The sequence below is a fragment of the Hordeum vulgare genome, chromosome 2H (genome assembly GCF_904849725.1).
Source record: "Hordeum vulgare subsp. vulgare chromosome 2H, MorexV3_pseudomolecules_assembly, whole genome shotgun sequence".
NCBI lineage: Eukaryota > Viridiplantae > Streptophyta > Magnoliopsida > Poales > Poaceae > Hordeum > Hordeum vulgare.
Genome location: NC_058519.1, coordinates 663,407,761 through 663,432,149, shown reverse-complemented (window position 1 = coordinate 663,432,149; position 24,389 = coordinate 663,407,761).

Sequence of the window (24,389 nt, the reverse complement as noted above, 5' to 3'; positions counted from 1 at the left end):
CTGGATGAACTCGATCCCCTTTTCTTTCGTCTCAGACTCGCATAACGGTTAGAACTGGCGCCGCGGTTAAGTAAGCTCGCCTCCTTGGCCCACATCAGATGCAAATCCTGGCCATGTCGGCGTTTTCCACCCCCAAATCGCATCAGGGTTCGAATTAGACCGGGATCAAAGAGTTCAGAGTGCCGATTACCGGGATTGACAGTTCAGGGTTCGATTTCGCTAGCCCCTACGAGTTCAGGGTTCGTTCTGGACTTTTTCCTTTCATAAACTGCCAAGAGTGGCCTAACTAGACCTGCACTTCATTGTTCATTACATGTGCTTGACTTCATCCGTGTGAAGGAAATTCCAGCTAATCATATGCCATATAGTAAAACGGTGGACCAAAGATGCCCGCAACATTCTGTTGGCAGAACTTTCAAAATCAGAGACTAACCACTACCAGAATAACCTACTACGCCTACGGCTTTATCTATGCCGGCGGCATAGTTGGAGCTACGCCGACGGCTTGCTAAAAGCCCTCGGCAAAGAAAAGTTGTCAGCATACCTACATCTACATCGACACACGACCAAGGAAACATGAACCATTGGGACTTCAAGGCCATGAAGGTATATCTATATGCATGGTTCATTTTTGTTCTTCTTTTTATAGCTACCGTCATGTATGGCTAACTTCTGTCTGACGTTGCAGGAGGACAAGTTGAAGAGGCCACTCTTAGACATGCAGTCACGGGAGCTGGCCCGTGCTAGGGCTAATCCCAAGGAAGGCGAGAGCAAGTACTATGGCAATACCGAGGAGCACCTGGAGTCCTACAAGCAGCAGTTTGAGAGGTTGCATCCGCCTGGTCCAGATTCTCCTGACGTGGTCGAGTCTCAAATCGACGAGACGACGGTGGTGTCCATCCAGGGGAAGGCCCATGGCCGCCACCCGTGTTTCGATGGCTTGATCACTCCTTCAGTCTCTTACACACGACTTCGGGCTACCAACCCGAGCTCGTGCACCAGTACGGGGCGTTCGCAACTTCCCTTAGCCTGCCAGCATGATGTAAGTATTCCCCCTAATCATCTTTCTTTCTCACTTTCTCAGTTTATTTTCAGCATTGCCCACTTACAAACAACCTAAATTTTGTAGGCATACAAGGCCTTTGTCGAGATTAGGAATCTCGAGGTGCGGGAGTACTTGAAACGAGTGAAGACAAACGAGGATTACAACCGTCAGATGATGGCGGTTAGTTTTGACCTCTTAAAACCAAGCTAAAACTTGCACTTTCATTCCTTCTGACCTTCTAGTTTTCTTGGTTAACTAACATCGAGGCTATGCTGGCGTCTTGAAATAACCGCAAGGATCCACCACAAATGGGACCCCCACCACCACCAGCCGGAGAACCCCCACACGTGCCCACGTTCGATGAATGGGTGGCACTATGAGTTAGACTCTGGTTAGTAAATTTGCTTAAGTATTGACAAACTAGCTCTCGTTCATTCAACACTATCATATCATATTTACCCTTATAATCTCTTCTCAAACATGTAGGGGACTAGTGACTCGACTCCTGCTTCATCGAGTTCTTGATGATGTTCTTTAAGTTTCTACTTGTGTTCATTAGATGATGTTCTTGAGATAATGCTGATGTTGGTGTGAGATGATGATGATGTTGGTGTGTATGTGATACTTGTGTTCATACGTGTCGAGGACTTGATGATAATCTTAGTGTGATATGTCATATATTTGTGTTCAATTTGCTGTCATATTTGCGTGATATATTTGTCATATTATTGTGTTGATTTTGAATGAAATGGACAAAATAGGGCATAAAAAAAAAGAGGGGTGACTATGCCGACAGCCTTGCCGTCGGCATAGATATGCCCAGGTGAACCAGCTGCTGCCACGCGGCGCATCTATGCCGACACCTTGCCGTCGGCTTAGACTGACCACCTATGCCGAGGGCTAGACCGTCGGCATATAGATACGACCCAGATGGCCCGGTAGCTGACACGTGGCGCATCTATGACGATGGCCTGGCCATTGGCATAGATATACCATCTATGCCGACGACGAGGCCGTCAGCATAAATGCGCCACGTGTCACTCCACGGCACGACCAGCGCAGTAAAGGCGCCGTCTGGGACCAACTCGTGGGAATATACGCCGAGGGCCAAACTACGCTGACGGTCGTACGGAAGCCGTCGGCATAGATACCTATGCCGGCGGCCTTTCTATGCCGACAGCCCGACGCAACTGCGCTGACGTAATATACGCCGACGGGGATATTGCCGACGGCGGACGGCGGCCGGCGGCATAGTGCTAGGCCGACGGTAAGAGGGCCTATGCCGACGGCCTGAGTGGAAAATTCTAGTAGTGAGCTACTGGTTCAAACTTATGTTACTTGCAAAATCAGAGACCACAAGTTCAAACTTATGTTGCTTTATCCATATATAGGACTTACCAAATTGATAACATAAGCTCTTAGACCTTTTCCTCCATTAAATCACCCTGCTAGGACCTGGACATTAAAAATGCATATTAAGCAACATAAAAGTCTAGCAAGCTCACAAATCAAGGTAAAATACCAAGTCACTGCACGCCACTCCACACACACCTTCAATAGCCGTCGAGCACAAGATCATGATTGTCCATGACAAGACGAGACCAAGCGACAACTATCTCCACTTTGGAGCCGCCAACATAACACTCAAGCATTGTCGTTTGACACTGCTGGACAGGAAAGTCAACGTGATTTATTTGAGAGATACTGGGTTTGGAGTTTGAGTATCCTCCTATGACGACTCGGAGTGTGCCTTGCAATCCCACTGACACAACATTTCTTGACAAAGGAAGATACCCATCTGACCCAACATGCATCCTTTTACCATTGCAGTCAAGCAAGACAACTTCCGCGGCGCATCCCTCCATTGCATCAACAGGATAAAAAAAGCAAGAAACTTTGCAGCCATAGTTAAAAGGCTCCCCTTTAACCACACGAACACCAACAATTGTGGCCTGGATTGATGGATCAAGTCGCTCAAGACTTATCTCTGCTGTACAACAGGGGGTAGAGATCTGCATGGTGTCATACTGCCTCGCAGACACGGAGCGGTACCTTTGGTAGGCAATGAATAATGCTGTATCTTCGAACTGTGCTCCATATTTCAGTTTTAGTTCAATTTGAAAGAAAACAGGCTCATCAGCCACAACTGCACGAGACGGGCCAGTCAAGTACAAAAAGGGGTCCTGCAACCATAATTTTCATCATTGTCAGTGACAAACATCAAGCAAAATAAGTAAATAACAACTAAAATGCAGTAATCTTTGCTGCTATAATCATAGTACACAGTTTTTAATTTAGATTTACAACCAGCAGCTTCTGCTTTGTGATTATAATGCGCTTTCTTGAACACTGATTCCTTACTATATATACTTGGTACAAACAGACTAGTAAAAAATTAGACGACAAGAGCGAGAGACATTATACATACCTCTTGCTCAATTCTTTGACAGTTTTCCCCTGAACGGAAAAAGAGAATGTTGCGGTTGTGGTCAAGATCGTCCCGTGCAGCGACCACGCCGTAGACATCAAGAGGCCAACTCAAATTAGGATTGAGATCAACTAGTTTGATCGAGTATACTTGCAAGGAAGGTCCAGCCACGGAAGGGAACCGGAGGATCCCAGGCGTGGAGGGCGTGAAGCGCATAGGACACAATGTTGCTGCAGCACCAAATTAAGTGATTTGCAAACTGTTAGAAATACTAAATTTAGCAAATTATAAAATCTATATGCGTATAAAAGAAAAATAATTCTGCAGTGATAATGATATACAGGAACGGCCGGGGTTGCATTTATTAACCGAGGCCCAATTAAAGGTTTTTTGCTTACTTATGTCATCAAATCCACCGTTTCTTCCGGTCCGGCTTCCCCACGTAGCCTCCCAGCCGTCGCGGTCCAAACCATCTTCATCATCTTGCTTGTGAGCAGCAGATTTGTGGCTCTTTATAAGGTCCGAGATGCCCAAAATCGCATTGGATATGAGGCGCAGCTTTTCAACCTTGTCCGATGAGATGGGGACTCTGAAAGTTTTTAGAGTGGATGACAGAGAGTTGAAGCGGTAGAGCAACTGCTGCGTCTCGAGCAGCAGAAAATCCATTGCCTCCTCAGTATTGCAACCTAGGTAAGGCAAATTCACCTCCTTGACTTGTTGCGTGCCCATCTCCTTGAACTGGACGGACAAGTTGGAGATCTGGTCTTGACAAGCCTTCTTCTTCTTTCCAGCAGGCAACAACACCCTGGACGTGACCTCTCTCCTCAGAAACATCATCTCCCGCCTAAGCATCTCAAGGTGGCTACAAAGAGCGACAACCGAGTCGTCAGTCGCCATCTGTCCAATCTCCATGCCGCCGGCCGGCTCCTTGATGGAATCCCTCACCGTCCCCTTGCTGATTCCCGATCGGGGCTCCATATTTACGAGGGACTGGTGCTCTTGAGCGTGGAAAACTAGGGTTAAGCGTATGCAATGGCTGCAGGGACGCGTTCATGTTATATGGAGGGCACAACGCCAGGGATACACAAGTCGGTTAGGTCTATAGGATTGATCTTCAAGTAATCTAACAACCATGGGATCTTATCTCTAGACCTATCGATTTACAAAGGGTTGGATACGGTTTATACATCACTATATCTCTCCCTAAAAATAAAGCAAATACGGTTTCTAGTCGTTCGTCATGCCACCGTTAAGTAATAGAAAACGTTTCACAAAGCAAAAAATCTTGGACTGGGTCGGCCCATGTAAAAAGCTCTTATATTACGCTCTGCACGCTGGGAGAATATTCAGCACACTGTATGGGTCGGCACATGCACAGGCGCCTGCTTTTAGTTTCGTTTATTTATTTATTTTCAGTTTCGTTTTATTGTTTATTTTAAATAATTTAGAACTTCAAATAATCTTTAAAATTTTAATAAACTGAAAATTATAAATCAACATATTTAAAAAATAAAATGTTTGTGACTTCAAAAACTGCTCGGAGTTTTGTATAAAATGCTCGCATATACAATAAAATGTTGTAATTTTAGAAAAATATTTGTACAATAAGAAAAGTCCATGATTTCAAATACAATTCCATGTATTCAAAATTATTAAAGGCATTTAACAAAATGCTTTCTAATTGAAAATATGTTAATGCATTTAAGAAATGTCCTAAAATTTTAAAAATAGCTAATGCCTGTTTTGATAGTTTCTTTTTTTTATTTAAAATTTTCCATTCCATTTTTGTTTATTTCGAATTTAAATAATTTAGAATTACATAAACTTTTGCATATTAAGAAATAGGAATTTTGAAATAAAATGCTGACGAAAACATAATGTCCATGAATTTAATAAATATATTATGGATTTATAACAATGTCCATGAATTTAATAAATATATTACTGATTTATAAAAATGTTTGTTTATTTAGAAAAACTTCATGCATTTCAAAAAATGTTTGTGAATTTAAAATAAAATCCTCCAACATAAAAAGTTATGTTCGCCTTTTCTTGAATTGGTCGCCAATTCAAAAAAATATATTTAAACCCATTCGAAATATAAAAAATAGTCACGATTTTTAGTAAATGTTTGTAAATTGTAAAAGATGTTCTCGATTTTAAAATTGTTCCCATATTTATAAAATTGTTCAAGAAAGATGTAATGTATGTAGTTAAACATTAATGCTTCTAAGTCTTTGTGACAATATAACTGTGTGAATTTTGAAGAATTAACTATTGGATGGATCGAATTATTGTTGTATGTTTTCTAATTTTTTTTATTGAAATTCAGAATAAATATTTGAGTTATCAAGATTTTTGACAACCATGACTTATATTTTTTGAAAATGTAAAAATTGCTTCAACTTGTGAATAAATTTTAAAAAAGAAACATTTTCTTGCATTTGTGCATAAAATTTTAAAATCAAGCGATGATATGTGAACATAATGTAGTCACCATCATTTGAGATTATTTTTTTTCCGTGGCAACGCACGGACCATTTTTCTCTTCCTAATAATAAAGCAAATAGGGTTTCTGGTCGTCTGTCATGGAAATTACCCCTAAAGTTTGCATAAATTACCCACCATGCCACCAGTAAGTAATAGAAAACGTTTCACAAAGGAAAAAAAATTGGACTGGGCCGGCCCATGTAAAAACCTCTTATATTACGCTCTGCACGCTGGTAGAATATCCGGCACACCGTATGGGCCGTCCCATGCACAGGCGCCTGCTTTTAGTTCCGTTTATTTATTTATTTTCAGTTTCGTTTTATTTTTTATTTTAAATAATTTTTAACTTCAAATAATCTTTAAAATTTTAATAAACTGAAAATTATAAATCAACATATTTAAAAAATAAAATGTTTGTGACTTCAAAAACTGGTCGGAGTTTTTTGTCTAAAATGCTCGCATATACAATATAATTTTGTAATTTTAGAAACATATTTGTACAATAAGAAAAGTCCAGGATTTCAAATACAATTCCATGTATGCAAAATTATTAAAGTCATTTAACAAAATGCTTTCTAATTGAAAATATGTTAATGCATTTAAGAAATGTCCTAAAATTTTAAAAATAGCTAATGCCTGATTTAATCGTTTCTTTTTTTTATTTAAAATTTTCCATTCCATTTTTGTTTATTTATAATTTAAATAATTTAGAATTACATAAACTTTTGCATATTAAAAAATAGGAATTTTGAAATAAAATGCTGACAAAAACATAATGTCCATGAATTTAATAAATATATTACTGATTTATAACAATGTCCATGAATTTAATAAATATATTACTGATTTATAAAAATGTTTGTTTATTTAGAAAAACTTCATGCATTTCAAAAAATTATGTTCGCCTTTTCTTGAATTGGTCGCCAATTCAAAAGAAAATATTTAAACCCGTTCGAAATATAAAAAATATTCACGATTTTTAGTAAATGTTTGTAAATTGTAAAAAATGTTCTCAATTTTAAAATTGTTCCCATATTTATAAAATTGTTCACGAAAGATGTAATGTATGTAGTTAAACATTAATGCTTCTAAGTCGTTGTGACAATATAACTGTGTGAATTTTGAAGAATTAACTGTTGGATGGATCAAATTATTGTTGTATGTTTTCTAATTTTTTATATTGAAATTCAGAATAAATATTTGAGTTACCAAGATTTTTGACAACCATGATATTTATTTTTTGAAAATGTAAAGATTGCTTCAACTTGTGAATAAATTTAAAAGAAGAAACATTTTTGCTACACTATCTAAAGAGGTGGTAGTTTGTTTTCTTGTGCTAATGATATCACGAGTTTCTGTTTAAGTTCTGTGTTGTGAAGTTTTCAAGTTTTGAGTGATGTTCTCATGGACAAATGGATAAAGAGTGGAAAGAGCTCAATCTTGGGGATTCCCAAGGCATCCCAAGCCAAATTAAAGGGTACCAAAAAGCTAAGCTTACAATGTTTAACACTCCCCCTCAATCACAAGTATCTAAGTTGAGGTTGCGTCGAAATCCCTCCAGCTGCGTGAGAGTAAGCGGTTTAGTAAAGCCATCAGCAACTTGATCACCTGTAGGTATAAACCTAATATTCAACAATTTATCTGCCACACGTTCTCGAACAAAGTGATAGTCAATCTCAATGTGCTTTGTCCTAGCATGGAAAACTGGATTTGCAGACAAATATGTGGCACCAAGATTATCACACCAAAGTGATGCTGCTTTTGGATGCCGTATCTCCAATTCTGTCAACATGTTCTGAACCCAAATAATCTCAGCAGTAGCATTAGCTAGCTAGGGCCTGTACTATGCTTCTGTGCTTGATCTAGACACGGTAGGCTGTTTACGAGCACTCCATGATACTAGATTGCCTCCTAGAAATACTGCAAAACCTCCTGTAGATCTTCTATCATCAGGACATCCTGCCCAGTCTGCATCTGAGAAAGCACTTACAAGCATTGAATCAGACTTGCTAATCTTGAGTCCATGACTCTTTGTCCATTCTAGATATTTAAGTATCCTCTTTACCGATGTCCAATGTGTACTGGTAGGATCATACAAAAACTGGCATACCTTATTTACTGAATAGGAAATATCTGGTCGAGTCAATGTTAAATACCGCAGTGCTCCTACAGTGCTTCTATATCTGGTGGAGTCTCCGACTCCAAGTAATTCCCCATCATGAAGAGATAGTTTCTCAGATACAGACAAGGGTGTAGAGGAGGGCTTACATCCTTTCATGCCTATTGTCTGAAGAATTTCTTGCACATATTTTTCTTGTGACAGCATAATTCCATTGGGTACCTTTTTAACTTCAATGACAAGGAAGAAGTGAAGGCTACCAAGATCTTTGAGAGCAAAGTCCTTGCTTAAGTCCTTAAGAAGAGCCTCAACTCCTTGAGGTGATGAGCTGGTGACAACTATATCATCAACATAAATGAGCATAAAAATAGTTATGCCATGCTTATGATAAAAGAAGAGTGATGTATCCCCCTTGGTTGGAACAAATCCTAGAGATTGTAACTTAAATGACATACGAGAATACCAAGCTCTAGGTGCCTTTTTCAACCCATACAGTGCTTTATACAGTTTGCATACATAGCGTGGTGAGTGGGGATTCTCATACCTTGGAGGTTGTCTCACGAATACTTCCTCTTCCAAAACGCCATGTAAAAACGCATTCTTCACATCAAGCTGTCGCATGCACCAGTTACGAGATACTGCAACTGAAAGAATCAATCTAATGGTAGCAGCCTTAACAACGAGACTTAATGTGTCCTCATAATACAGTCCATATCGTTGCTTAAATCCTTTAGCAACTAGACATGCTTTATACCTGTCAATAGTACAATCAGATTTTCGTTTAACTTTATAGACCCACTTACAGTCAATAATATTTCTGCCTTTGGAAGGAGGAACAAGGCGCCACGTCTTGTTCTTGATAAGGGCAGAGTATTCCTCATCCATTGCTGCTTTCCAGCAGGAATCACCAAGAGCTTCACCAAGACTTTGTGGTTCTCCTGTAGAGCAAAAGGAGCCCCAATATACACAACCATCAGTGTAAGCTTTGGGTTTAACAATACCTCCTTGTGAACGTGTACGAGCTCGAATAGGTGGAGGTGCAACAGGACGATCGAGTTGCTGTTGTAGTCGATTGGCCGTAGCAGAAACAGGAGATCCATGATCGGATGCAGGTTCGGCGAATGATTCCGGCGGCACCCAATCAGTGCCGAAATCATCACTAGGAGGCGCGCCTGACGAGGACTCGTCTGCATGCACGTCTGCATGCGATTCTCCTGCATGCGCACCCGACGAAGCCGTTCCACTTGGCCCACGTGTCGCGTCGCCTGGTGCCGAAGGGGACAGCCGAACACATGCATCAGGGGTGGCCTACGCCCGTGCCTTGAGGCCCGACACAGGGTTGTGCTACGTCTTGAGCTTGCGTTGGTTTTTCGCTTGAAGAGGAAAGGGTGATGCAGCAAAGTAGAAGCAAGTATTTCCCTCAGTTTGAGAACCAAGGTATCAATCCAGTAGGAGTGTCGAGATGAGGCACCACAACACCTGCGCAAAAACAAACGAGCTTGCACCGAACGCGATAAAGGGGTTGTCAATCCCTTCACGATTGTTTGAAAAGTGAGATCTGGTGGATAAAGGAAATAAAAGTGTGGCAAAGTACGTAGATCTAAAGATGTGAAATAGACCCGGGGGCCATAGTGTTCACTAGAGACTTCTCTCATGATAGGAGGTATTACGGTGGATGAACGAATTACTATCGAGCAATTGATAGAATCGCGCAAAGTCATGACGATATCTAAGGCAATGATCACATGTATAGGCATCACGTTCGAGATAAGTAGACTGATACTGTCTGCATCTACTACTATTACTCCACACATCGACCACTATCCAGCATGCATCTAGTGTATTAAGTTCATAACAAACGGAGTAACGCCTTAAGCAAGATGGCATGATGTAGAGGGATAAATTCATGCAATATGACATAAACCCCATCTTTTTACCCTTGATGGCAACAACACGATGCATGCCTTGTTACCCCTTCTGTCACTGGGTGAGGTCACAGCACGGTATGAACCCAAAACCAAACACTTCTCCCATTGCAAGAATCATAGATCAAGTTGGCCAGACTAAACCCAAAACTCGAAGATAATTACAAGGATACGAAATCATACATATAAGAAATCAGAGGTGACTCAAATAATATTCATAGATAATCTGATCATAAATCCACAATTCATCAGATCTCGACAAACACACCGCAAAAGAAAGTTACATCGGATAGATCTCCATGAAGATCATGCAGAACTTTGTATTGAAGATCCAAGAGAGATAACAAGCCATCTAGCTACTAGCTATGGACCCGAAGGTCTGTGGTGAACTACTCACGCATCATTGGAGAGGCAATGGTGTTGATGAAAAAGCCCTCCGTCTCCAAATCCCCCTCCGGCAGGGCAACAGAAAGGTGTTGGAATTATGCCCTAGAGGCAATAATAAATGTATAGTTATTATTATAATTCCTGTATCAAGATAATAGTTTATTATCCATGCTATAATTGTATTGAATGAAGACTCATTTACATGTGTGGATACATAGACAAAACACCGTCCCTAGCATGCCTCTAGTTGGCTAGCCAGTTGATCGATGATAGTCAGTGTCTTCTGATTATGAACAAGGGGTTGTTGCTTGATAACTGGATCATGTCATTGGAAGAATCACGTGATGGACTAGACCCAAACTAATAGACGTAGCATGTTGATCGTGTCATTTTGTTGCTACTGTTTTCTGCGTGTCAAGTATTTATTCCTACGACCATGAGATCATATAACTCACTGACACCGGAGGAATGCTTTGTGCGTATCAAACGTCGCAACGTAACTGGGTGACTATAAAGATGCTCTACAGGTATCTCCGAAGGTGTTAGTTGAGTTAGTATGGATCAAGACTGGGATTTGTCACTCCGTGTGACGGAGAGGTATCTCGGGGCCCACTCGGTAATACAACATCACACACAAGCCTTGCAAGCAATGTAACTTAGTGTAAGTTGCGGGATCTTGTGTTACGGAACGAGTAAAGAGACTTGCCGGTAAACGAGATTGAAATAGGTATGCGGATACTGACGATCGAATCTCGAGCAAGTAACATACCGAAGGACAAAGGGAATGACATACGGGATTATACGAATCCTTGGCACTGAGGTTCAAACGATAAGATCTTCGTAGAATATGTAGGATCCAATATGGGCATCCAGGTCCCGCTATTGGATATTGACCGAGGAGTCTCTCGGGTCATGTCTACATAGTTCTCGAACCCGCAGGGTCTGCACACTTAAGGTTCGACGTTGTTTTATGCGTATTTGAGTTATATGGTTGGTTACCGAATGTTGTTCGGAGTCCCGGATGAGATCACGGACGTCACGAGGGTTTCCGGAATGGTCCGGAAACGAAGATTGATATATAGGATGACCTCATTTGATTACCGGAAGGTTTTCGGAGTTTCCGGGAATGTACCGGGAATGACGAATGGGTTCCGGGAGTTCACCGGGGGGGGGGGGGGCAACCCACCCCGGGGAAGCCCATAGGCTTTGGGGAGACACACCAGCCCTTAGTGGGCTGGTGGGACAGCCCCAAGGGGGCCTATGCGCCAAGAAAAAGAAATCAAAGGAAAAGAAAAAAAAAGAGGGAGGAAGTGGGAAGGGAGGGGGACTCCTCCCACCAAACCAAGTCCAACTCGGTTTGGGGGGGGAGTCCTCCCCCCCTTGGCTCGGCCGACCCCTTGAGGGTCCCTTGGACCCCAAGGCAAGGTCCCCCTCCCTCCTCCTATATATATGGGGCTTTTAGGGCAGATTTGTGACGACTTTCTCACGGCTGCCTGACCACATACTTCCATAGTTTTTCCTCTAGATCGCGTTTCTGCGGAGCTCGGGCGGAGCCCTGCTGAGACGAGATCATCACCAACCTCCGGAGCGCCGTCACGCTGCCGGAGAACTCTTCTACCTCTCCGTCTCTCTTGCTGGATCAAGAAGGCCGAGATCATCATCGAGCTGTACGTGTGCTGAACGCGGAGGAGCCGTCCGTTCGGTACTAGATCGTGGGACTGATCGCGGGATTGTTTGCGGGGCGGATCGAGGGACGTGAGGACGTTCCACTACATCAACCGCGTTCTCTAACGCTTCTGCTGTACGATCTACAAGGGTACGTAGATCACTCATCCCCTCTCGTAGATGGACATCACCATGATAAGTCTTCGTGCGTGTAGGAAACTTTTTGTTTCCCAGGCGACGTTCCCCAACAGTGGTATCAGAGCTAGGTTCATGCGTAGATGTCTTCTCGAGTAGAACACAAAAGGTTTTGTGGGCGGTGATGTGCGTTTTGCTGCCCTCCTTAGTCTTTTCTTGATTCCGCGGTATTGTTGGATTGAAGCGGCTTGGACCGACATTACTCGTACGCTTACGAGAGACTGGTTTCGTCGTCACGAGTAACCCCCTTTGCTCAAAGATGACTGGCAAGTGACGGTTTCTCCAACTTTAGTTGAATCGGATTTGACCGAGGAGGTCCTTGGATGAGGTTAAATAGCAACTCATATATCTCCGTTGTGGTGTTTGCGTAAGTAAGATGCGATCCTACTAGATACCCTTGGTCACCACGTAAAACATGCAACAACAAAATTAGAGGACGTCTAACTTGTTTTTGCAGGGTATGATTGTGATGTGATATGGCCAACGATGTGATGTGATATATTGGATGTATGAGATGATCATGTTGTAATAGAAATATCGACTTGCACGTCGATGGTACGGCAACCGGCAGGAGCCATAGGGTTGTCTTTATACTAACATATGTGCTTGCAGATGCGTTTACTATTTTGCTAGGATGTAGCTTTAGTAGTAATAACATAAGTAGCACGACAACCCCGATGGCAACACGTTGATGGATGATCATGGTGTGGCGCCGGTGACAAGAAGATCGTGCCGGTGCTTTGGTGATGGAGATCAAGAAGCACGAGATGATGGCCATATCATGTCACTTATGAATTGCATGTGATGTTAATCCTTTTATGCACCTTATTTTGCTTAGAACGACGGTAGCATTATGAGGTGATCTCTCACTAAAATTTCAAGACGAAATTGTGTTCTCCCCGACTGTGCACCGTTGCTACAGTTCGTCGTTTCGAGACACCACGTGATGATCGGGTATGATAGACTCAACGTTCACATACAACGGGTGCGAAACAGTTGCGCACGCGGAACACTCGGGTTAAGCTTGACGAGCCTAGCATGTGCAGACATGGCCTCGGAACACATGAGACCGAAAGGTCGATCATGAATCATATAGTTGATATGATTGGCATAGGGATGCTTACCACTGAAACTATTCTCAACTCACGTGATGATCGGACTTGGGATAGTGTAAGTGGATCATGAACCACTCAAATGACTAGAGAGATGTACTTTTTGAGTGGGAGTTTAGCATATAATTTGATTAAGTTGAACTCTAATTATCTTGAACATAGTCTAAGTCCACTTTGAATATATTTTGTGTTGTAGATCATGGCTCACGCAAGTGTCATCCTGAATTTTAATACGTTCCTAGAGAAAGCTAAGTTGAAAGATGATGGAAGCAACTTTGTAGACTGGGCTCGTAATCTTAAGCTAATCTTACAAGCTGGAAAGAAGGATTATGTCCTTAATGCTGCGCTAGGAGATGAACCACCCGCTACGGCTGATCAGAATGTTAAGAACGCTTGGTTAGCGCGTAAGGAGGACTACTCAATAGTTCAATGTGCAGTCTTGTATGGCTTGGAACCGGGACTTCAACGTCGCTTTGAGCATCATGGAGCATTTGAGATGTTCCAGGAGTTGAAGTTTATCTTTCAGAAGAACGCCCGGATCGATAGGTATGAGACCTCCGATAAATTCTATTCTTGCAAGATGGAGGAAAACTCGTCTGTCAGTGAACATGTGCTCAAAATGTCTGGGTACTCAAACCGTCTAGCTGAACTGGGGATTGAACTCCCGCAAGAAGCTATCACTGACAGAATCCTTCAATCACTGCCACCAAGCTATAAAGGCTTTGTGTTGAACTACAACATGCAAGGGATGAACAAGTCTCCCGGCGAGTTGTTTGCGATGCTGAAAGTCGCAGAGTCTGAACTCCGTAAAGAGCATCAAGTGTTGATGGTGAGCAAGACCACTAGTTTCAAGAGAAACGGCAAAGGCAAGAAGGGCAATTCGAAGAAGAGCGGCAAGCCTGTTGCCAATCCGCCGAAGAAACCCAAGGCTGGACCTAAGCCTGAAACAGAGTGCTTCTATTGCAAGGGTATGGGTCACTGGAAGCGCAATTGCCCCAAGTATCTGGCAGATAAGAAGGCGGGCAAAGAAAAATCAGGTATATTTGATATACATGTTATTGATGTGTACTTAACCGGCTCTCGTAGTAGTGCCTGGGTATTCGATACCGGTTCTGTTGCTCACATTTGCAACTCGAAGCAGGAACTGCGGAATAGACGAAGGCTGGCGAAAGACGAAGTGACGATGCGCGTAAGAAACGGTTCCAAGGTTGATGCAATCGCCGTCGGCACAGTGTCACTTCAACTACCATCGGGATTAGTGATGAACTTAAATCATTGTTATTTAGTGCCTGCGTTGAGCATGAACATTATATCTGGATCTTGTTTATTGCGAGACGGTTACTCTTTTAAGTCTGAGAATAATGGTTGTTCTATTTCTATGAGTAACATCTTTTATGGTCATGCACCGAATGTGAGAGGATTGTTCATATTGAATCTTGATAGCGATACGCATATACATAACATTGAGACCAAAAGAGTTAGAGTAAACAATGATAGCGCTATATTTTTGTGGCACTGCCGCTTGGGTCATATTGGTGTAAAGCGCATGAAGAAACTCCATGCTGATGGACTTTTGGAGTCACTTGACTTTGATTCACTTGACACGTGCGAACCATGCCTCATGGGCAAGATGACTAAGACTCCGTTCTCCGGAACAATGGAGCGTGCAAGTGACTTGTTGGAAATCATACATACCGATGTGTGTGGTCCAATGAGCGTGGAGGCACGCAGCGGATATCGTTATTTTCTCACCTTCACTGATGATTTAAGTAGATATGGTTATGTCTACTTGATGAAGCACAAGTCTGAAACATTTGAAAAGTTCAAGCAATTTCAGAGTGAAGTGGAAAATCATCGTAACAAGAAGATCAAGTTCCTACGGTCTTATCGTGGGGGTGAATATCTGAGTTTCGAGGTTGGTATTCACTTAAGACAATGTGGAATTGTTTCGCAGTTAACACCGCCTGGAACACCACAGCGTAATGGTGTGTCCGAACGTCGTAATCGTACTTTGTTAGAGATGGTGCGATCTATGATGTCTCTTACTGATTTGCCGTTATCATTTTGGGGTTATGCATTAGAAACAGCTGCATTCACTTTAAATAGGGCACCATCAAAATCCGTTGAGACGGCACCATACGAACTGTGGTATGGCAAAAGGCCAAAGTTGTCGTTTCTTAAAGTTTGGGGATGTGATGCTTATGTCAAAAAGCTTCAGCCTGAAAAGCTGGAACCCAAAGCGGAAAAATGCGTCTTCATAGGTTACCCAAAAGAGACAGTTAGGTACACCTTCTATCTCAAATCCGAGGGCAAAGTGTTTGTTGCTAAGAACGGAACTTTTCTCGAGAAGGAGTTTCTCTCGAGAGAATTGAGTGGGAGGAAGATAGAACTTGACGAGGTTGTCGAACCTCTCATCCCTCTGGATGGTGGCGCAGGGCAAGGGGAAACCTCTGTCGTTGCGACGCCGGTTGAGGAGGAAGTTAATGATGATGATCGTGAAACTCCAGTTCAAGTTTCTGTTGAACCACGCAGGTCGACGAGATCACGCGCTGCTCCAGAGTGGTACGGTAATCCCGTCTTGTCAATCATGTTGTTAGACAACAATGAACCTGCAAATTATGAAGAAGCAATGGTGGGCTCAGATTCCAACAAATGGCTAGAAGCCATGAAATCCGAGATAGGATCCATGTATGAGAACAAAGTGTGGACTTTGGAGATACTACCTGAAGGCCGCAAGGCTATTCAGAACAAATGGATCTTTAAGAAGAAGACGGACGCTGACGGTAATGTGACCGTTTATAAAGCTCGACTTGTGGCAAAGGGTTTTTCACAAGTTCCAGGAGTTGACTACGATGAGACCTTCTCACCCGTAGCGATGCTTAAGTCCGTCAGAATCATGTTAGCAATAGCTGCATTTTTCGATTATGAAATCTGGCAGATGGATGTCAAAACGGCATTCCTTAATGGTTTCCTTAAGGAAGAGTTGTATATGATGCAACCTGAAGGTTTTGTCGATCCTAAAAATGCTGACAAGGTGTGCAAGCTCCAGCGATCCATTTATGGACTGGTGCAAGCATCTCGGAGTTGGAACAAGCGCTTTGATGAGGTGATCAAAGCATTTGGGTTTATACAAGTGGTTGGAGAATCTTGTATTTACAAGAAAGTGAGTGGGAGCTCTGTGGCGTTTCTAATATTATATGTGGATGACATATTACTGATTGGAAACAACGTAGAGCTTTTGGAGAGCATAAAAGGTTACTTGAATAAAAGTTTCTCTATGAAGGACCTAGGAGAAGCTGCTTACATACTAGGCATTAAGATCTATAGGGATAGATCAAAACGCCTGATAGGACTTTCACAAAGCACATACCTTGATAAAGTTTTGAAGAGGTTCAAAATGGAACAGTCCAAGAAAGGGTTCTTGCCGGTGTTACAAGGTACGAGATTGAGTAAGACTCAGTGCCCAGCAACTGATGAAGATAGAGAGCATATGCGCTCCGTCCCCTATGCTTCAGCCGTAGGCTCTATCATGTATGCAATGCTGTGCACTAGACCGAATGTTAGCCTGGCCATAAGTATGGCAGGTAGGTTCTAGAGTAATCCAGGAGTGGATCACTGGACGGCGGTCAAGAATATCCCGAAGTACCTGAAAAGGACTAAGGAGATGTTTCTCGTGTATGGAGGTGACGAAGAGCTCGCCGTAAAAGGTTACGTCGATGCAAGCTTTGACACAGATCCGGACGACTCTAAGTCGCAAACCGGATACGTATTTATTCTTAATGGGGGTGCAGTAAGCTGGTGCAGTTCCAAGCAAAGCGTCGTAGCAGATTCTACATGTGAAGCGGAGTACATGGCTGCCTCGGAGGCGGCTAAGGAGGGTGTCTGGATGAAGCAGTTCATGACGGATCTTGGAGTGGTGCCAAGTGCACTGGATCCAATAACCTTGTTCTGTGACAACACTGGTGCCATTGCCTTAGCAAAGGAACCAAGGTTTCACAAGAAGACCAGACACATCAAACGACGCTTCAACCTCATCCGCGACTACGTCGAGGAGGAGGACGTAAATATATGCAAGGTGCACACGGATCTGAATGTAGCAGACCCGCTGACTAAACCTCTTCCACGGCCAAAACATGATCGACACCAGAACTGTATGGGTGTTAGATTTATTACAATGTAATTCACATGGTGATGTGAGGGCTAGATTATTGACTCTAGTGCAAGTGGGAGACTGTTGGAATTATGCCCTAGAGGCAATAATAAATGTATAGTTATTATTATAATTCCTGTATCAAGATAATAGTTTATTATCCATGCTATAATTGTATTGAATGAAGACTCATTTACATGTGTGGATACATAGACAAAACACCGTCCCTAGCATGCCTCTAGTTGGCTAGCCAGTTGATCGATGATAGTCAGTGTCTTCTGATTATGAACAAGGTGTTGTTGCTTGATAACTGGATCACGTCATTAGGAGAATCACGTGATGGACTAGACCCAAACTAATAGACGTAGCATGTTGATCGTGTCATTTTGTTGCTACTGTTTTCTGCGTGTCAAGTATTTATTCCTATGACCATGAGATCATATAACTCACTGACACCGGAGGAATGCTTTGTGTGTCTCAAACGTCGCAACGTAACTGGGTGACTATAAAGATGCTCTACAGGTATCTCCGAAGGTGTTAGTTGAGTTAGTATGGATCAAGACTGGGATTTGTCACTCCGTGTGACGGAGAGGTATCTCGGGGCCCACTCGGTAATACAACATCACACACAAGCCTTGCAAGCAATGTAACTTAGTGTAAGTTGCGGGATCTTGTGTTACGGAACGAGTAAAGAGACTTGCCGGTAAACGAGATTGAAATAGGTATGCGGATACTGACGATCGAATCTCGAGCAAGTAACATACCGAAGGACAAAGGGAATGACATACGGGATTCTACGAATCCTTGGCAATGAGGTTCAAACGATAAGATCTTCGTAGAATATGTAGGATCCAATATGGACATCCAGGTCCCGCTATTGGATATTGACCGAGGAGTCTCTCGGGTCATGTCTACATAGTTCTCGAACCCGCAGGGTCTGCACACTTAAGGTTCGACGTTGTTTTATGCGTATTTGAGTTATATGGTTGGTTACCGAATGTTGTTCGGAGTCCCGGATGAGATCATGGACGTCACGAGGGTTTCCGGAATGGTCCGGAAACGAAGATTGATATATAGGATGACCTCATTTGATTACCGGAAGGTTTTCGGAGTTACCGGGAATGTACCGGGAATGACGAATGGGTTCCGGGAGTTCACCGGAGGGGGGCAACCCACTCCGGGGAAGCCCATAGGCTTTTGGGGGACACACCAGCCCTTAGTGGGCTGGTGGGACAGCCCCAAGGGAGCCTATGCGCCAAGATAAGAGAATCAAAGAAAAAGAAAAAAAAGGAGGGAAGAAGTGGGAAGGGAGGGGGACTCCTCCCACCAAACCAAGTCCAACTCGGTTTGGGGGGGGGAGTCCTCCCCCCCTTGGCTCGGCCGACCCCTTGGGGATCCCTTGGACCCCAAGGCAAGGTCCCCCTCCCTCCTCCTATATATATGGGGCTTTTAGGGCAGATTTGAGACGACTTTCTCACGGCTGCCCGACCACATACCTCCATAGTTTTTCCTCCAGATCGTGTTTCTGCGGAGCTCGGGCGGAGCCCTGCTGAGACAAGATCATCACCAACCTCCGGAGCGCCGTCACGCTGCCGGAGAACTCTTCTACCTCTCCGTCTCTCTTGCTGGATCAAGAAGGCCGAGATCATCGTCGAGCTGTACGTGTGCTGAACGCGGAGGTGCCGTCCGTTCGGTACTAGATCGTGGGACTGATCGCGGGATTGTTCGCGGGGCGGATCGAGGGACGTGAGGACGTTCCACTACATCAACCGCGTTCTCTAACGCTTCTGCTGTACGATCTACAAGGGTACGTAGATCACTCATCCCCTCTCGTAGATGGACATCACCATGATAGGTCTTCGTGCGCGTAGGAAAATTTTTGTTTCCCATGCGACGTTCCCCAACAGCGACCTCCATGACTTTCTCCACCTCTACCAATGTCTTGGGAATCTTGACTTAGACATGTCATGCATGACTCCGATAGAAAGTGAATCTTCGCGTCATGCCTTTGAAGCCGCATTACTAGAAAAAAGGCTATTAGTGGCACACCTATTTTGCCTATTAATGGCGCACTATAGGTGCGCCACTATTATCACTCCACTACTAATAAATAGTAATGGTGCACTCCTGGTGCTCCATTACTAGGCCCAGAAGTGCGCCACTGCTGTGGTTACTAATGGCGCACTTTTATATGGTGCGCCACTACTATGAATATTATGATTTTTTTTGCTTTTCTGATATTTGCACAGGTTAGAAAATACATTACAACACAGAATATAAGTGATGTACAAGTAAGTGATACATATTATATACAATAGTTTCATAAAATATCATTACATCATCTCGAAAATAGCGATACATAGTGATGTAGAAGTAATCATCATAGTCAATGAGACATCATATAACAAAAGTTGGTCACTAGTCATAATCACAACTCCGCCTCATCATCATCGTCAACTCTAACACATTGTAGCACATAATCACATCATCTCGGAAATAGCTAATAATCAGTATAGTCATTACCACCAATACTATTTAATACATTGTAGCACATCATCACATTAACACATTGTAGCACATAATAACACATTGTACCTAGGACCTACTCCTCTGCTTAGGTAGAATATCATAAAACAAGATAGGCCCTGACTCTTCATTATGGAGAATGGAGATCATCTTGTCTACAATTCTTGGCCTACGCACAATGTTGCTTCCAAGTAGATCTCTAGGATAGACCATACATTTTTCCAATCTTTGATTGTCATGAATTCATCGGTTTTAGAAATCCGGTATGGACAGAAGTAAATCAGATACCTAGGCTGACCTGGCCGTGCTGGTCGTATCATCATAACATCAACGCGACCTCTTGGTAACATCAGATGAGGCACACAATCTTCCGGGATTTTCTGTTGAAAAACATAGTATTAGCTTGTAGCTAGCAATGTAGTTTATTTTTACAAGAACTTATACAAAATATGCATGGATGTCGTAATAGTAGAAAATCTTACCATGCAATCTCTATGCATGTTACCGTAGTTCACCACGTGCACTAGTGGCACATATTGACCATAATGTTGGGGAGTTTGCTCATAGGTATTGTAATTCTCAAGATCATTGATAAATGGGACAAGATGATGTTTCTCCAGACAAGTTAATTATGCTTCATCATTGTAGTAATAGGTTCTGTCTACGATTTTCCGTACATTTTTTGAAGAATGAAAATAAGCTGTCAATGGAAATAAGTTGTCAACTATTTGTAAATAAACAATATAAATTACTTAATAAATGTGGTTGAGAAACTCACATAATGGTAGAACTGGAGGCGTCTGCACATCGACCCAGATGTCGATATTACCTTCAATTTCATCTTCCGGAAGAATATCAAAGGTGATAAGCATATTAGGCTCAAATGCATAAGCATTGCATAGTGCTACCCAAGTTTTGCATTCGAAAAAGGAGTAGGTGTCTCCATTGTACAATTTTACGGCAAAAGTATAACCATGCTCGGTCCTCAAGTGAACTATCTTTACCTTCATATTTATTTCAGTACTGAAACCAATCTTATCCAACACATAATGTCTTGCATGGCAGGGGATATGCTAGTAGAATAGTAAAAAATAAAAATTATAAGTTGAAGCAAAAGAAGTCATGCTTAATTACGAAAAAAAACTTGTTGTAACTTATTGTATTCACTTCGAAATCCTCATCCAGCATGATGCTCAAGCGCCTATCATCAACTAGGAAAGGCGTGTCGCAAAGGCCGCGCTTGTCTTGATAGTATTCGCCCATAACAAATTCGTCGTCAGACGACATTTCCTAAAACAAATAAAATTTGGGCATGACATTTACTAAAAAGTGGACATATGAAGCGCCTGAAATTTGCCGGAACGGAAATGAATCAGCATTCCAGCAAAACAAGCAAAGCTACCAAACATGAAGAGCACTCTTTCGGTGCAAGGGAAGTATCAAAAAGGAAAAGCATGAATGAACAAGAATAAAGAACATCAGCATTCTACTTTCATCTTTGTCACATAATAATTGGTGCGGATAATAATTGACAAACATCATATCATAGGAGTAGGGTCCAAGTTAACAACAACAGCTAATAATTTTTCTACACTCGAAGTTCCGTAGCAGAAAGCATCCTAAACCATAATCACAATATTTACTGCCGAACATGTTTCATTCCTTTAGAGAGACATGAACTCTACGACTGGTGCCAAGCTATGGGATAATGCTTTTTAGAAGTTTCTGGATTACACATTAAAGCATCTCAATGGGAATCAGGAGTAGAGTCCAAGTCATCCATGTCGGTACTTAGTTATCTACATCAACCAGAAAAAAGCAAACGGAGGCAGACCTTATTTCTTTCTAGCACTAACTAGAGTTATTTACCTTCGTTGAATTCATTAAGTGTTCAACTCATTATAATTGTGTTCAAGGAAAAAAAACGACAGTCAACTGAATCAAATTGAGCTGAGTCGCATACATAAAACTCAAGTAACTAGCTTGAAACCAGCTCAGGTAAATGGACAACTCGTCAAAAAATAAGTACATATACAGATGAACAAAATATCAATTTATTAATTAATGGCCATGAATACTTATAAACAGATTCCAAAATCATTAAACATTATCTTCAGGAAAGAATGGACCAGACCTCCAAGTTACAGTTGTAGAAACGATTATTGACATCAACCAAATTCCAAAAGGCTCATCATCAGTGTGTTACATATCTCTTAAGTTTAATTCAGACCTCAGAGCCTTTACTTAGGAAAAATAAGAGTGGTTATGCAATTGTTTCATGTCAAGAAGGATTGGATGAAGTATCAGTCCTCGGCTGCTCTGTTTTTCCGTTGCGAGTTTCACACTGGCCTCCCTCCGTCTTTCCACTCTCGTCATCTTGTCTACTTCATCCGTTACTAACTACTACAAAAAAAATTAAGCATTATAATACGGACTACATATAACGGTGGGACGTCCGTCAAGTCGTCGTCCGTTCAATCCGGTTCAACGGTGCAACTGTTTTTATCTAAGAAAAACTGCGACAACAGCGACCGGAGAAGAGAAGCTCACAGTGATCGCACGACGGCACGAGGCTCTCTGGTACCGTTGTGCCTATGTTCATCGAATGAGAACTAAAAGTGAAGTTATTTATAGTTAAAACATCAAATGATGCCCACGTGCCAGAACCATGACTTGGTTTTGACTTTTGAGATCTTATGTGTTTCAACTCTCTAACCTATGCCAATTTGTTTGAGACTCAAAGGCTTTGTTGTTGTATTGTATTCACATAGTTAAAGCACCAAATCAGCATGTGGAGTTTTGAAAATAAGGAGCTGAGTTGTTTTAATTAGTTTACGAAACGCTGCTTCAAATTTCAATTCATAGTTAGCTTTCATCTCGAGAAACAAAAAGGAGAATTCCCTAACATTGTAGATTGAGATCTCATAGCAAAAGGAGGGAAGATATTCATAGGCACTCCTTGCACAAATAGGGATGACATATATGGTGCTATCTGTGTGATCTAATCTTGGTATCCATCAAAACTTCAACGCTCGTGGGAACATGCATCACTTTAGATGTAAGATAAAATTTGTGTGAAGCCACTTAGGTGTCGCGGGAACATGCATCGGTTTAAATGCATTGGGCGCATTGTCACTTTTGGGTAAGTCTGCTACCGTGTGGAAGCTCACAGTGACCGCATGACGGCACGACAACACGACGGCACGAGGCTCTCTGCTAGGCCTAGGCCTGGGTCACCCTTGTTGGCGCGCATATGTGCCTGCGTTCATGGGCATCGACGGGTATATGCCGGCCATTGTTGGTGACATGCAAGACATCAACTACAACAACAACGAAGGAGGCGTGAAGGGAGGGAGGGGGCGAGAGGGGCGAACCTCGCGCCTGGAGGAGGCAGAGAGCGCGGCGGAGGCGGAGGGGGAGGTGGCGGCCTTGTCGTCGCCCATCATCGGTGGCTGGCGCGGGTCGGAGGGAGGAGGAGGCCCTCGCTCGTCGGAGGGAGGAGGCGAGGACCGAGCGTTGGGGGAGGAACCCTAGTGGCGGCAGCGGGGGAGGAGGAACCCTAGCGGCAACGCTCGGTCAATCGGCGGGGGAGGACCGGGCGACGGCGGGAGGTGGTTAGGTCCGGCCGAAGGGGGAGATAGGGGATCGAGGGAAGAGGCTGTATAGTGGGGGGGAGGGTTACCAATGGCGCACCTCCAGCCATTGGTAACCAGGGTTACTAATGGCGCACCTGGTGTGTGGTGCACCATTACTAAAAAAAATTGTTAGTAGTGGCGCACCGTGGGTGTGGTGCGCCATTACTAGTTAAAACTAGTAATGGCGCACTTCCCTCCGGTGCGCCAGTGCTAAGTCTGGGAAGGGTGTGGGACCAGGACAAAAACTAGTAATGACGCACCGCACACCTGGTGCGCCCTTACTAATATGAACAATAATGGTGCACCTGTATCTGGTGCGCCACTGCTATATAGCAATGGCGCACCGCATAGATGGTGCGCCATTAATGTTCATATTAGTTATAGCCTTTTTTCTAGTAGTGCCGCGCCGGCTAATAATATGACCGCGTGCGACCGGATACATTCCACTCTAGATATCTAGGGCCGACATACGCCAAACCGTATAGGTCTCTATCAAGGAAGACCAGAACCCATCAACAACCTGATCGAAGAGGTCGACGTTTAGCAGAAAAATGACTCGGCGGACGAAGAAAATTAGGGTCAAACCAACCAAGCGCCTCCACGCCCTTGCGAGGTCACCACCACAGAAGCCGGAGCTGGCGGCTGCGAGCAGCAGCTGACCACATATACTCCCTCCATTCCTAAATGTAAGTCTTCTTAGAGGTTTCCCTAA